At 40.3% G+C, this 13,689-nt stretch overlaps 1 protein-coding gene across 1 annotated transcript in view; it reads left to right on the top strand.

Annotated features, from left to right (window-relative positions):
* Positions 1 to 13,689, top strand: part of LOC147708518 (kinesin-like protein KIF28) — a 685,351-nt gene that overhangs the window by 590,470 nt on the left and 81,192 nt on the right. The window lies entirely within an intron of this gene.

Here is a 13,689-nt window from a genome sequence, read left to right as displayed (position 1 = left end):
ATATTACACAGTTAATGGTATTACTTTTATCCATTTAGGGCTTTGGAAGGCATTATATAATATTGTGTCCTCAGCCGCAGTCCATAAGACACATAGATGATATCCCAAAGGGTACTGCAACAGTGAAAAGGGGCAAAAACTGTCTTCAGTGGAAAAATGAAAACAGGAATGAGGCAAGAGCTCAGGGGCTTCTCTGGAACTACTCTATCTGCAGCAATCAGTAATACTCTACGGGAGGGGCAGAGGCTACCTCACTGAAGCCTATATATCAAAGTATCATGGCTCACAGGGAAGAGAGACACATGGAAAGCAGTAGAGTTCAGACAGCCTCCTATGTGTGTTCTGAATTTACTGAGAGAATTACTGAGGTGGAGAATAGGGTTGTCATGTTGGAAATAAGGCTTCATCACACAGAGAAATGACAGTATCCCTGGAAAATCAAATTACAGACACTCAATGGAAGTTAAAAGACTTTGAAAACAGACTGAGACTAAATATTCTGAAGGTCTCAGGTAGGTGTAGAAGGGGAAAATGTGTTGAAATTTGTCACAGATCTCTTCAAAGATTCTCTCCCTGAGCTGGGAAATTGGGATTGGGCTCAGAAGATCCAACGTGCTCATAGATTTATGTTGAAGCAGAAAAGGTCTCCCGTAATAAAGGGAGTAAACCTCGAGCAATATTGATATATATCGAAAACTTTCTGCTTCACCAGGCGATTTTCGATCTGGCACGACCAGATTGGCAGTGCTGCTTTTATGGTCATACCTTCTTTGTTAGGCTTGACTTCTGCCACTCTACAGTGGTACGTTACTGGTGACTCAGCCAGCTAATCCAGCCTTTTCAGAGTAAGCGAGCAAAGGTTTTTCTAACGAACCCAGCTAAGTTCAAAGTAGACTGGAGAGAGAATCCTCATTTTTTTGCATCAGAGTTTAAAGCCAAAGAGTTTTTGCAAACCTTTGTATAATTCTGTCTATGATTGGGGGAAAAGCAAATGGTTTTTTTCTCAGGGGGTAGCGTGGGAAACTACCTGTTAGGGGCATGACCGGGGCAGGCATGCAGGAAGGGTAACATTCTATCAAGGGATCTGATTGGTCCAATTGCTTGCAAGACCTGGTGGGGGCAGGGATGGGGATGGGTCTGGGGGGAAAAAGGTTTTGGGAGGGGTAGCAGGGTGGAGGAGAAAGAACATAGAGGTGTTTCTTGTATTTGTCAACGCATCTTTAACTTTGTAAGAAGCAACAAAATGGTTGCTGTAGAGAGGATCAGTCTGATGGGCAGCACTGAAATATCTAGGCTATTGGACTTTAAATACAATGACTGGAGGTACAATTTGCATCTGCTCTGTGAATGTTTGTTGCCACAATGATAATAAAAAAGGGAAAAATAGCCAAAAGCCGGCTGATTTTGTGTGCCTCCAAGAAACTCACATATCATGGAATAAGCGATGGTGGTTGAAGGATTTAGGGTACAACATGTTAGCATGCACTTTTCAAGGGACAACATCAAGAGGGGTTGTAATTCTTGCAAAAAAGGAATAGGTACTTACAAGTGAGTCAAAGAAGATACGTTTAGGCGGTGGGCCATCATGGAATATGGGTCGGTTACTGGCAATGCATCTTTCACAATCTACTCAGTGTATGGGTCACATCTAGATGACCCTGAGGTATTGGACTATTTAAATACAGACCTTGCATTATGGCACACCCCTTAATTTTTTGCAGGGATCTAAATATCCATCTAGATAGCCAATTCAATCTTAAGGGAGAGCAACTAAATCAGGGTTGGCAATTGAAGGTTTTTAAGGCTCAACAAGGTCTAGTGAGGGAACATGGGCTGGAAGATATCTGGCATAAACATAGGGTACCTGACCCAGGTTTTACATTCTATTCAGCTCCCCATAATACACTAGTCAGACAAGATTATTTTTTGCCTCATACGCATTAGCGGGACAAGTCAGGATTGAAACCCCTTGGTGATAGAATTTCCAATGACGGGAGTCACCAGAGACCAAACCTCGTGCTCCTTCAAGAGAAAGCTTTTATTCAGTCAAGCGTATAGAGATTATATGGCTAAGTGGATAGTAGAATTATTTTTCATTAATAGGGGGTCAGCGCCAGGTACAAAAGCCTGAGTTTCTCTCTCCATCACCAAAAGGTGGCGCAGGCTGAGATCTGGCGGTGGTATGAGCAACTAAGATCATTTCCAATAGAATCATTTGGAGAGTAGGTTTGTATTCATTGAATGGAAATAATCTGCTAATTTGTGGCTTGAGGTCCAAACACAATATAGTGGGGAGAAGCATGGCATGATTTTAACAATAGCGACTGTGAGTTTCTCCTTCATCTATGCTGTTATCTTTTGATTTAGTATGGAGTAATACTTTTGCTAATAGCAGAGCACACTAATTATTCCAGTGGTGGAACTATTGCACTAAAACACAGTCACATTGGGTATCTATGGTAATGCCCAAGTACTACTTTCTGGCTTTGAGTCTCTGCACGGTTTCATTGATGGTTATTATCACTGTGGTGATAATTTTGAATTAGGACACCAATGTAAAGAACTAAGGATGTTTATGATTTATGTTGTAACCTTGATGAAGGCATTAGTGTACCTACCATAGACGAAACACGTGGTGGCTGTATGTTGAATGAAGATTGAAATAATAGGCTCTTTGTGGAAATCTGTGATTTGAACACTGATGCCCAGGATTATTTTGAATGTGACTGAGGCAGCTGTTGCCTTCTTGGAAATGTGGAGTGGCTGCTTCACATCCCTGGAGCACCAATTTGGATTTTGAGTTTGGATTGCTTGAAATGATAGTGTGCAGAATTTACCCTGCCACATCATTATTGTGAATTACTAGAATTTGTTTGAAGCTTTGAACCTTATGGACAATTATGACTGATAGTTATTTGATTTGGAAGCTTTGAACCACCAGTTTTCAAATTTGCATGGTGCTATATCTGATTCTAATAGCTTGGACCTAATATGTTCAAATATTTTATGTTGGTACACTGCTGCTCTGACCAATATGTACTCCGCTAAGTTATGGCACGTTAATATTCCTAAGTTTCATTTGATATGCTTGCAGAAAACATGTTCTGCTACTGAAAGAATTTTGTGGATGGACTTCATTCAATATTTGTTCTGACTATTCCTTCCTCCTCTGGTAAAGCCAAGGCTGGTTTGCAGATTTAAGGGGTGTTGGAAGGAAATTTCAACAGGTTCACCAAACAAAGAAGCAGTAGCTTTTTCCTCATTAAAGAGGAAACATGTTTTGATTATTAATTTTTACAACAGAACTCTACAGGCTCAATTTTACAATATAGATAGAACAGTTTGTTACCCTTGTAATGGGCGACCTCAAAATCCACCTATGTAAGAAGACTCTTTGGGGGTCTCATGGATTTGTTAGCTGACCATGTCCTGGTAGTTTTTAGACACCTTCATCCATGAGTTAATCGTGTTTACTCTTTAGAAGTGATTGTCTCGGAATATGAGTCTCTTATTCCTTCTACCTTTACTGGAAGAGGTTGCTCTTCTATAATTATATGTATATTTTATTCTGCATCATATTTTAATTTTATTAGGAATACATAAATTCCATCTTTTAGTGATCATAAATCTTTTTGACTTAACTTGAAATGTTATTCATCTGAAGCCTGACTGTATAATATCTTCTGACAAGTGTTGTTGTCTAAAAATGGCCTAAAGTCATAGTTAAAGACTTCCAGTCTGAGCCCTTTTATTCTTGCTGAAATGACTTTATGGTTTGTCTTACAGAAGGCACCCTGAAGAAAGAGATTCGTAGTGGTTTTAAATTGATTGCCATAAAAATTGTGGATCGTTTGAATGTACCTTATAAAAAAAAGTGTCCCCCCCTAGTTCACAGATGTTTTGATGCAGAGTGCTCTGCTGCAAGTGCTTAAGATAATTCTTTTGGATAGCTGTTGCTTCATGTCTTTCTGATTATAAGGTTGTGGTCATACAAAACAAGATATTTTTTACAAGAGGATGCTTGGAATCAGCTTCTTTAAGGTAGTTTTCTTTCAAATTGTCAAGATTGTTTGATAGGTGTTTATTGGGCTCTTTTTCCACAATCTTTGGAGGGTGCAATTTCCTCTCATATTTTGCTGAACCAATGGATGAAGCATTTTGCTTTTATCTAACAGTAAACGGGATAGAGTCTGTTACAGAGCCAACTTCCTCTTTAAGTGGTGTTTCTAAAATGTATTCACTTTAGATGAAGTTCACGAGGTTAACCTAGGAATGTTTTGAAATAAAGCCCCAGGCCCGGTTGGGATACCCCTGATCCATATAGTAGCAAACTCTTGATATGGGGTCTTAAGCTCACACAAGTATAGAATGCTCCATTTAATTACCTATTCCTAGCTCTTGGTCTCAATCAAAATTATTCCAGCTTTTAAAAAAGGGGATAGGGCAAGGACTAGTTGCTATATACTCATTTCACTTATTGATTTATTTGTGAAGGTCATAGGATAGGTCATCTTGAATAGATTAATGGCTTGGGTTGATGATAAGCAAATATTTCCAGAACTCCAATACGGGTTCAGGCCTGCCTGGGTTAGGTGCTAATGATAAGTGTCTGAACCTGTATCTTCTTATTGATATACAGTAAGTAAATCTTTGTCCATTCATATTGCCTTTATAGGCCTCACATCAGCTTTTGATCGAATGAACAGGGATAAACTTTGAAATATTTTAATCAATATGGGAGCTGACTGGGATATAGTTTACTTTCTGAGAGATCTACGCACTAACATGTCAGCTCTGGTAAGGTTTAACTATACGTTATTCTGCACAAAGGCCTTTCCCATCAAAAAAGGGATGGAACAGGCTGTATCTTAGCTCTGTTTACATTCAACTTGTATATTAAGAGTTTGAAGCTGCATTATTGAAGGACAGGGTCAACTTCCCTAGGGTGGGGATACATTTTATTTCGGCACTACTTTATGTGACTGATGAGGTTCTGCTGGGTTGACAGGGTTAACTTCACTAGTGTGGGGAGCCATTTTATTCCTACACTACTTTATGTGGATGATGCAATACTGCATCTGGCTAGTAGCGTCTTCTGGAAAATGTGTTAGGTTTATGAATTCCTTGGAGTTGTCAACAACATTTTAGTAAGTCCTTCTCATGGTGATTGAGCCTAAATCCATGAGGTCTAGTTTCTTTTGTGTGCAAAGTAGTGTTGTCTCTAGGGTTGATTCTTTTTTCGTATTTAGGAATCTTACTTGATCAAGCAGGATCCTGGACTCCCCTTATCACAAAGAAAAATAATTTATTGTAGAGGTCAACTGCTGCAGTATTTGACTTTGCTTCTAATGTTGGAAACAAAACCCATTAAACTTATGTTGCAAATTTACCAAAGAAAATGTGTGTCTGCTGCAGGGCATTGGCACAATATCTGGGGTTGCAGGGATCCTTACACTCTTCAATTAGGTGTTTGGACAAGGATTGAAGGTGAGTATATCTTTTTAAGTTTTCTTTTTAATATTGTTGTAAATAATATAGTTTTAGAAAATGTAATGGTATATAATAGCATTTGTAAGTGCTATTTTATATTTATTTTATTGTAGTGTGTTTGATTTTACATGTTTTTTTTATTGGTATCTTTAGTAAGATAATTTATTATGTTTTAAATGTTTTAATTTTCTATTTTTAGCTGTATTAATGTGTAAAAAGAATGTTTTTTGGTAGCTGGATTTTTTTTTACAAATATTTTTTTATATTTATTTTTAATGTATAGATAAATTAAATTCGATTTTTAAAATTGTATTTTATTGTACATACTAACATATTAATTGTACTTATAGAATTTTTAGGGTTATATTTACATTTATTAATGTAAGCATTTTACAAACTAAGGGCCTGATTTTGATGTTGGTCGGAGTTGCCTCTGACTGACATCGCTGTGGATGCGGAACGACCGCCCGCAGCACATGTTCCCATTGAAAAATTGAAGTTTTCGCACATCCTTGCACCTTGTGGGATCCACCTCATGGTGCCTGCGAGATGGTACAGGGATGTTTAGGGGGGGCACCATAGTTGCCTCTCAGGGCCACAAGCAGAGGGCCAGGAGGAAAGGGGCCGTGCTACGGGCCCCCAAAGACATCTTCCGACAGCAGCTCCATGTCAGAAAGGCTGACATGGAACGGCTTTCGGAAAGTGCCTTCATAATCCCGACGGCAGAAACGCCGTCTGTTAGGGACCGACTGGCACACAGGATCCTTGAAACCGCTATTGGGGAGCCAGCCGCTATCCAACTAGACCGCTGACTGCAGCTGGAACTGTAGGATGGCCATCTGAGTACCGCCACACTTCCTTGTACGGGAGTAAATTAGTGTCCACATTTCCTTGGACCTTACTGTACATATTCAGCTGGGACTTCAGCGAAGGTGATCCTGGTGGTCCCCATGATGACTCTTTGTCTTCCACTAAATCCTCAGGTCATCTATCCTGCGATCCTTTGATTCCTGTCAGTATCGTAATAATGCTGTTCCGTGACACCATTTTACCAACCAATTTGGTCCCTGTGTTTCTGAAACCTCAATCTCCATTTGGGCTTTGGCTTTATATTCCATGAATACCCATTCCAGGCACGTACTCCTATGTTCTGACACGTAAACAGTGCACCCTGAAGAAGGTGAGACCCATATTGGGGTCACTCACCAAAATGGGTGTCGGCGCTGGAACTCTGCATTGGAAATAACATGTACCTCTTGTTATTTCTCCCCCAATGATGAATTGTAATTCTAAAATATGAAGTGTCATATCGACTGATTAAGCTGTTCTCATGCTCAATTGATGTATTGATTTCCCTCACTGTATTTATCTTGTACAGCACTAAGTTATGTGCTTTTTATATGCCGGTATATGTTGCTGCATAAATATCTATTGGTTGCTCAACAGTGAACCCTGAGTTTGTTAGCTGTATGATCATGTGTTGGTATATTTCTGTTTATCTGAATGAATGTTTGTGCGTGAGGTATGATGTGCTTGGACTTGTTTTGATATTATTTTCACTATGATTTGATCACAACCTACCAATCTAATGAATAAATACAAACAATTTGATATGTAAAGCGTTGTGTATCATATCTTGGAACGCCAGTGTTCTCCGACGTATGTTTTGGTATCAGTGACTACCAGCACTATAGGACTTTGTACACAGGCATAGGATCTCCTATTTAAGGGGCCGATTAGGAAGGTGGAGGGACCGTCCGCAGGGGCTGTGGCGTTCCCTCCATCCCAATTAGGATGTGACTGCCACCCTGGCGGTCCATCCCCTACCTTTAACATTACGGCGGATGCTACTTCAAGCAGCACCCACCGCAAGGTTAAAAGTGCATGATTTCCTTTGCATGCACGAAGCAGCAGGCACCGCGTGGTGCCTGCCGCTTCGTGCACGCAAAGGCAGGGGGGTACCATAGGTAGCCCCCATGTGCACCCCCCACCCCCCTTCACCCCTGGGGTCCCGCAACGGGCCCCCAAAGAAAAGTCTGTATGCCTTTCCACGGCAGAAATGCCGCCGTGGAAAGGCATAGGACCGCTGACATCCTAATATGGCTGGCGGTGTCTGATAGACACCGCCAAGCATGTTAGAGCAGCGGCGGACTGAAAAAAGATCCCCCAGCCATCCTAATCTGGCGGGGGGTCTTTTTTCAGTCCGCAGCGGTTAATCCACATCCTCCGGGCCGCAGGTGGCTTCCGCCGGCCTGGAGGATGCGGATTAACCGCAATCATAATCGGCCCCTTAGTGTTTTGACAAACTTCTTGAGCCCTTTTGAACTGAGTGGGATTCCCCGGCCAGTTTAAACTCAGGCGACCGTCATTGTAATACGGAATCAGAGTTTAAACCTACAATGTTGGTCAGAAAGCCGTCCATTATCGGTCAGAGGCTTTCCGACCGACATCGAAATCAGGTCGTAAGTTTTAATAAATATTTTTAATTTATTGTATTTTTTAACATTACATTTTTACTGAAGATTTTATAATATTCTTTGAATGTTGAAAATTAAAATGTAATTGTTAAATAGCTGGATTTAAAAATAAATACATTTATGTAAAAAATATTTGAAGTTCTGTATAATTAAATTAGAAAAATGTAATAAATATCTATAGTTTGTGACGCATTATCTAAGATTTGTTTGTATATTTGTATGTTATAGGTTTATTTATTTAAGTTCCATTAAAACATAATATTACATTTTAATTATTTCTATTATTATAATAAGTGTTGTTGTGAATATATATTCTAAAATGTATTCATTTAAATGTAATATATTTTAAAAGTATTATATACTTAAAAAAATATTTTATGTTTAGTTTATTTGATTAGCACAGTTAATTAAAACCATTGCTAAAGTGTCAGCATTAGCACAGTTATCACATTACAAAACGAAACTGGAAAAACACTCAGTCAGGATTAAAAAGTCTATACAAATAAAAACAGTCTTATAGTTATCAGTGTTTTCGTACCGCTGGTCTGGACCAAAAATAAATTAGATTAAGACAGGAAGTGCTAAACCAGGGGACAAAAGAAGCCTGTAATGAGTTTTTTGGGGGGAGGGAGAGGAATTGCTGGGGCCAAAGAGGGTGAAAGGAGATTGTTCAGGAGTCTCACGAACTTTCCAATCCTTGCGAGCGCTTGAATGTCTGTGGAGGTAAAACACAGGGCCGTTGCCTCCCAGCATGACCTAATACCCCATTGTAGAAATGCGGGTTTTAGGAGTATTCTTCTGGGGGCATCCATGGCAGGGCAACAGCACAAAAGATGCAGCCATGATTTGGTGTGGTAGGTGCACAGTCTGCAGGCCCCCCCTCCTTTGAGGGAGCCCATCTGTAAAAGGCCGTAGTGCAAAGGCCTAAAATGCGCATGAACATTATGTTCTTTTGAGCCACTGCATTCAGATTCTCCAGCAGATAAGATTGCGATACCCCAGGATGGTATGAGATATTCAGGGGGAGCAAGACAATAGATGTGTTTAGAGCCTGGATGTCCATCCAATGGGAGATTAGTTTCACCTGCTTATTGATAACTTTTTCCAGACTGAGTATGGAATAGTGTCTGACGTTTGCAGTGAATTGTCAATCTCTAGCGATTTTATGGCCTTTATGATCTGACGATTCCATGGATTTCCAGGGCTGGCGAAGATTTCTTTTAGCCGGAATTTTAAGGTGGTATCTGCAGCTTTTATGACCTTGAGCAATATTTCAAGATGTCTGCTTCGCAGTAGATGGACTGTTTTTGTAGGCCCAACTCCAGACATAGTCTTGCCCTTTGAATACATTTCGGAAGATGAAAGATTTTTTGTAGATGGAAACTTGAGTGTGGTCAAGACTAGCGGAGCATGCACAAGGGAAGGCCTGTTTCCCATAGTTTAAGGCGGTGAGTAGTGTAGCTTTGATCACCTTCAGAATGGGTTCTGCTGAAGGGCTGCTCAAGGACTGATTCAGTCGGGTCAAGGAGTATGTTATTGCACCTGCTCTTTTTTTCAAGGCTGCTAATTGTGCTGTTGGTCTAGAATTCTCGCAGAACCCGACTCCCAGATAATTATATTTTGCAGTTGAGTTGATCTTTACAGGCCCAATGTACCTCCTTAGACTTCTCTTGTTCTTACAGCTACCGACCATCAGCACTTTGGTTTTTTCCTGATTGATTTTTAGGGTATTGGCGGTGTTATATGTGTGGAGCATGCTTAGCGCTCGTTGGAGCCCCGATTTTGCCTGGTCCATTATAACAATATCATCAGCATATTGTAGAATATGCAGATTCCTTTTTGCAGGGCCCAGCTTTGGAGGGAGAAGATTACTTTTCTCCAGAAATATTCCCAGGTCAGCGGTGTAGAGATTGAACAAAAGCGGGGCAAGAACACAGCCTTGCTTCAACCCATATTTGATAGCAATTTTTCTGGATACAGTCTTCGGGACGGTTTTGATTCGAACCCAAGTGTTCTTGTGCAAAGAGATAAAGGCGCCTAGCAGGCTCTGTGGAATCCCCCATTTGTACAGTTTCCTCCATAGGATATTACGAGACACTTTGTCAAAGGCTGCGCTGTAGTCTATAAAACAGCAGTAGAGTGGAAGATGATTTTTTTGTGCTGCTTGTTGACTGAGAATGGCCAAGGTTGTAATGTTATCAATAGTGGAGGCCAAGGATCGAAACCCTGTTTGAAAGTAAGGTAGAATATTGTTTTCTGCTACCCATTTTTCTAAGAGCTTAAGAAGACCCCGGGTTTATGCCTTCGCCTCAAGATCTAATAGGGCAATAAGTCTATAGTTGGCTGGGAGCGTGGGGTCTCCTTTCTTAAATATGGGGCATAAGATCGAACCTAACCATGAGTCTGGTAGCTGACAGGTCGTGAACACGTTGTTGCATAATGGGGCCAAAAGTTTGGCCCACTCTTCCAGAGCACATTTAAATACCCCAGCAGGAAGGCCGTTGGGCCCGGGAGCCCCGTCGTTTTTCATGGCCTTCAGGAACTTGGAGACTTCGGCTGCAGTGGTCAGCTCATGGATTTCTGTCAGGGTGAGATCAACACGGTCTCTTCGTTCGATCACCACGGGATCCGCCTTGTCACAGCAGTATAGTCGAGTCACATGCAGGGCCCAATCTTCTTCCCGAACTGCGTTCCCTCTGTTGGTAATCGAGGAACGAAGCTTGTTCATGTAGTTCCAGAACTGGGACAGGTTTTTGCCCCTTAGCAGGGCGAATATTTTTAGCCACTCATTCTGTTCTTTTAATCTCTTAGCATCCCAAGATGATTTTTTGTAGGCCTTGCGCAGTAAAGCCCTGTTGTTGGCAGAGTGCGCGGTGCCATTCAATTTGTGCAGGTGCACGGCCCTCCTTAGGGCTTTCCTTTGGGTGGCTAGCTCTGGGTCGAAGGTCCGCTTCAGACGTAGCCCGTGGACTTTATGTTGAACCTCGGGACCCATTAAGAGGGCTTGTAATTTCATGATAGTGTAATCCCATCGATGATGTAGGTCAGAGGTAGCATTATACATGAGATTTGGAATTACTTCTGTGAGCCAAGAACCCACCTTGGCAGAACCCAATGTGTCCCATTTGATTCTTCTGACTATGGTGTGGAGTTCAGCCAGCGTTGAATGTCCCACCACTGTTATTTCAGCGGCAGCCGACGCTAACATTTGCATTACTACCGTTAAGGGCCTATGATCACTCTTGTGACGATAAGGAATTTCCATCCTGGTTAGTTTGTTTCCCAGCAACGGTGTAAAGAAGCTATTATCAATAGTCGAGATGTTCTTAAATGTTGGTAAAAAATGAGCCCCAGGGTTCAATTCCAGTCTAATTTGCTTTGCTGAGCGCAAATTATGATTGATTAAAAATGTAATCATGGCTTCTTGCTCTTTGGTTCTAATAGCAGGACGGGCGTTGGTTGCCAGATCCTTGATGTTAAAGTCCCCTAATAGCAGTACCTTTGCAGATGCGAATTCCAATAACAGATCTTCCAGGTGTTTAATCAATAGATCAGTAGCAGTTTCTTTTGTGGATTTCGTTATATTATGGTAACAGTTAATTAGGAGCATGGAGAAGGCACATCCTGAAGATGAGAGGCCGGTGATTAATTCAGTCTGCGCTGTCATTGAGTTCTGAAGGATGGGGGTAGCCGCTATCTTTTTTGTTTTTTTTATCTTTTTTTATTTTTTGTGTGTACATTCAGTTGTTTTTAATGAGGATTATGAATTTTGTTTATGGTACGTTTCAAAACTTGGAAAAATTAATAAATAATAATACAATTATATTATTTATAAATAGTGAATAACATGTCATTTTATATGCTAATGTTTAATTTTAAGTATAAGGGTTTTTAATTTGGGTTATTGTGTCTTCTGCATACTTTTCATTTTGTTTTAAACATAAAAAAGAATGTGAGCGTGTTGATTGTGTATATAAAGTTGCTAGTGTCCTGCACCTTCTCTAAAATAGTTTAGATTAGAGTGTGTATAGAAAGTGTCACCCCTTTCATGACCAACATCTTCCAGAAAATGGTTTAGACTGGAGCAGGAATAGTAAATGTCACTCCTTTAGTGCCCAGAACCTTCCCCAAAAATGGTTTAGATTGGATTGGGAACAGTAAGTGTCACCGTTATAGTGTGCACAACCTGTTTCCTAATCTAGTTTAGAGTTGGAATAGTATATGTTTCCCCTTTATTGTCCAATATCTTCCCCAAATTGGCTTCTGTGCATAGAAAATCCTTTTAGTGAGCAACACCTTCCCCAAAATGTTGTAGATTGGAGTGGGAATAGGGAATGTCTCCCCTTTAGGGTCCAGCATCAACCCCAAAATGTTTTAGATTGGGGTGGGAGTAGTAAATGTTACCCTGTTAGTGTCAAACACATTCTGCAAAATGGTTTACGTTAGAGTGGGAATACTTATTTTTACAATTTTAGTGTTAAATTCCTTTGTTAAAATATATTTCTATGTAGCAGGAGTAGTTTGTCATTTAATTAATATTGTTGATGTTTAGAAGGATAATTAACATAGTAGTTGGTTATATATTTATAATAAATAACATTACTATTTACATATTTTCATAGATAAAGAAATGTAACACATGTTTCATTTTTTATTTATTTTTTCAAAGTGTATTTAATGTACATTTTTAGAGGTTTTTTACATACAATTGTGAAACATTTATATATTGATAAAACAATTGTAATACATTTTTATAGTTACATAAACAATGTAAATCAAAATTTACATAATATTGAAAATGTGCATGTTTTTTTTAAATGTAACTTTTTTTACCATTTAGGGCTTGATTACGATGTTGTTCGGAAGGCCTCCGAATCAGATTTGGATTTCCAGGATCCGATTTGTAACCCTTTTTTCCGACCGAATCGTACACAGGTCCAAACAACCAAGTACGATGCGAAGATCGCGTACGCGTCAACCAAATTGTTTCTGGATCCCAATCCTGACTGTACGACTCATTCGTAGCTGAATCGTGCCACGTAATGTAGCCGGATTCTGACCGATCGAGTACAATGCACGATTCGGACAGCCGCATCCACTCGGTCTCAGCGAGATGAAATGGCTGTCGATCATACTTCGAGGGGCCGTAGCAGACCCCCCTTCACCCAGGGCCCTCCGAATGGGTCACAGGGGAGTTCCCATGATTACCCCCAATCCAAGCACGCACAGTGTGGCGGGCACCGTGGGGTGACCTCCACAGGGTGTACGCTTTTCCCCACACACCACTTTTTTCGAAGGGAGCCTGTGTTCGCGTGGGTACACAGGCTCCCATAGAGTTCAATGGGAATCTGAACGAACCGAGTCCGCAAGCATACGGATGCATCGTACTCACTCATTCGGACTCCCGGAGCACGTTTCGCTCGGAAAGCCCTCCGGATCCAAGCCGTACGGAGGTATATGTTAGTATATTTTTATACTATTATCTAATTTATACTTTACAATTGTTTTAATTTTTTTACAACATTTTGTAACATGTTTTATATGTTTAATAATGTTTTACAATTTTGAAAAAAAAATTTAAACATTTTTCACTTATTTTTTCAGTCATTTCCAAGGGAAGATTGGGTGTTTTTTGGTTTTACTTAGTGGGCATTTTTTCCTGGGATCTAGGGAAGGTGCTGTTATTTGTCAGAACAGGTAAGTACTCTTTAAAGTATTTCTT

The sequence above is a fragment of the Lissotriton vulgaris genome, chromosome 6, assembly GCF_964263255.1.
Source record: "Lissotriton vulgaris chromosome 6, aLisVul1.2, whole genome shotgun sequence".
Lineage (NCBI taxonomy): Eukaryota > Metazoa > Chordata > Amphibia > Caudata > Salamandridae > Lissotriton > Lissotriton vulgaris.
This window is presented reverse-complemented; position numbering and strand designations above follow the sequence as displayed.